Here is a 2,997-nt window from a genome sequence, read left to right on the forward strand (position 1 = left end):
AAAACTGAGCGTGCAAAAACTGTGTAACTTTTGGTTTGTGAGACGGCTATTTATAATGGCCTTGGTAGCAGCATTCCGTTTCTCTCCTTCTTCAGCGTGGCTATATCCACGGCGTGCATATAGGAGACCAATTCCTTAACGTTATTCTTCAAGTCCTTCTGAGGGCGATACTTGCGCCACAAAGGTAGTGGGGTTGCGTGACGCTCGTCACGCTATGTGTGACGTCCGTCACAAGGCTCCTTCGCGTGACGCTCGTCACGCGTCCTGTGACGTCCGTCACAGGCACAGCATTGGTGACTTGTGCGCTTTGGGCTGGGCTTTGGCCTTTGGTTCCTTTTCTCTCCTTTTTGTTGCTTTTTACACCTCCTTTTCTTCCCTTTTTCACTTTTGCTTCAAAATGGGTACCTGATATAAATAGAAGAGAAATACTGCATAATATCTGATAAAATGGGATAAATTAGTGTAAATGATAAAATAATTTAATTGAATTAAGTCTTAAAAAGCGATATAATTTCGTGTTATCAAACTCCCCCATACTTAAATCTTTGCTTGTCCTCAAGCAAAATTCAGTATAGAACTTGTTAAAAGTTTTAGCCGGATGAAATTTTAAAGCACACATCAATTCGTACTAGGTTGCCAATGGGTTTTTGTTTAGGAGGATTTGAGTTAAATCTTGACATCAACAACTACCGTTACAACTTAGATAACCCTACCTTATGCCAATCAGTTCAAGTACCCTATGATAGCTATCCTGGTTCCTTTAGTCTTATTTTGCCCGTTTTCATTCTAGCGAAATCACATTAAGCCCTTTATCCTTTCGCGCACATAGTGGAGTAACCGGTTAGTGTCTATGATCCGCTTTTAGCTAGAAGTTCTGGTACATAAGTCGGATAACTTCATTATTCAGTCCATTGCAAATTGCGGGGGATCGAACCGTAGTCCGCCCTACCAAGTTCAGTACCAGATTCCTACTGAACCAATTCATAATGGATCTTTCGTATTGTGCTTTTGCATGATTTGCAACCTTTAGATTAAATGATCCGGTAAGGGTCACCTAATTTAATTATCTTAGGTTACTTTGGGGATCATTCACTTATATTCATCGGCTCTCCACGTAGTTTGCTATTAAGATGGTGCTGACTTCTGTATAAACTACTTGGGGTTGCCATAGAACTAAAAGTTCGAGGAATCGGTATGATAGGTACTTATCCTGATCTAACATATTGAGGTTCTCAGAGCGTTGTTATGGTAATGATTTTGTTTTGATTTCACTCAAATTTTATAAAGTAGGCGACCTTTATACTTATTGGGTGTGTTAAAATTTTTGTTATGGCTCAAGAAAGTTGAGGGAAATAGATAATAGAAACTTTTTCACATTCAGGACTTAACTTAAAAAAAAATTTTGTTTTTATAAGGAAATAACAATGAAAAGGGAGAGTACAAACTTGAAACAAAGATGGGAATGGAAAGAATAATTTCCCCCCCATACTTGAACTAAACATAGTCCTCGATGTTTGAAGGGAAAGAAATACAAAATGGACAGGAAAAAGAAAAAAAAATACAACTAAGGCTGCCTTCCACCTCTGGTTCTTGGTCCTGGTGATCTTTGACGTATGTCTAAGCTGTCGAATCTGCTAAACAACTCAGTAAACCGCTGGTCGGTTATGGCATTCCGAGCATCCTGTTGCTGTTGCATTTGACGCATCATCTGCATCATCTCTGTATTCTGTGCCTGCATTCCATCGATAGCATCCATAATGTCATCGTTGGTCGCAGGCCTTCGTCGTCGACGACGTTGGGAGGATGGGCCGGCTGCATTACTGGAAGGGTTGAGCGGGACTGACGGTTGTTCTGGCGGATGATCGCCTTGTTCCATTTCTTCAAACTCATCTGTTTGTTGGTTTGTTTGTGAAGGCTCGGTGGTTTCAGGAGCGCTAAGATCGTAGAGGTGGCGGTTCGGGTTTGTGACATCGGTTAGGGTGGTATTGGGTAGCACAACACTTGGGACTGCTTGGTTGTTCACCATCAGATAATAGCCTCCGCCTACTCTGTTTTTAATCAGGCGGCTGGAGCGACAATAGCCGATATCCATAGACAGGGGTGGAAGGGATTCTAAAGTTTGGAGTTTATCCCCTAGGTTCAGGCCAAGTGCTATGGAGGTTATTAATCCGCCAATTATGAATGGTTGCCGGCCTCTAGCACATAAGGTGCGGATATGATGAAGGAGAAAAGAGGCGGCGTTTACCGTAGTATCCGATTCGAAAACGCACTGGAGGAAAAAGAGTTCTTTTGAGTTGACCTTACTGTTGTTTGGTCTTCCAAAGAGTGTGTTTTGCAGGATACGGAGAAAATAACGGATGGTGGGGTTATGGATGTGGGAGAGAAGGAGTTCTTCCCAGTTGTTGGTATTTATACCGGAAATTTTCTTAAAAAGGTCGAAAACTAGAACTGTGTTCCAGTTTGAGGTTGGGGGAATTCTGGCATGGAGCAGACCTTCTGTGGGAAATTGTAGCATGGCACTCAATTGGCGTTGGGTTAGAGAGTACTCGGTGTTAAACATACGGAAGGTTGCTGTACCGGTTAGGAATTCACCTTCACCGGCGGGAGTGGTGTAGTCGTAAGAGCTTAGGAATTCTAAGGTTAGGGAAGGATAGGTGGGTTGGTTATGGGTGCAAAGGAAGGTTAAATCGGCTCTACGGAGCATCCACTCGATACCGTGGAGTAAGCCCAATTGTTGTAAACAAGTTAAATCGGGGTACCTGGTGGGAGCGACGCCTCGCTGTTGGAAGCGCTCGAATTGCTCTTGCTGATAGTTGTCATCTCCGGATCGGAAGATGATATTTCCGAAGTTTTGACTTCCCGCCATTGTGATGGATTTTTGAATGAGTGATTTGGAAAGGAAAAGAAGTGTATATTTGATATGAGAGAGTTGTTTGTGGTGAAAGAAGGAAGTTTGGAGGGTATTTATAGGTAAAATGTGGGAGGTGAAAAGAAAGA

This window comes from Lathyrus oleraceus, chromosome 6 (assembly GCF_024323335.1).
Source record: "Lathyrus oleraceus cultivar Zhongwan6 chromosome 6, CAAS_Psat_ZW6_1.0, whole genome shotgun sequence".
Taxonomy (NCBI): domain Eukaryota; kingdom Viridiplantae; phylum Streptophyta; class Magnoliopsida; order Fabales; family Fabaceae; genus Lathyrus; species Lathyrus oleraceus.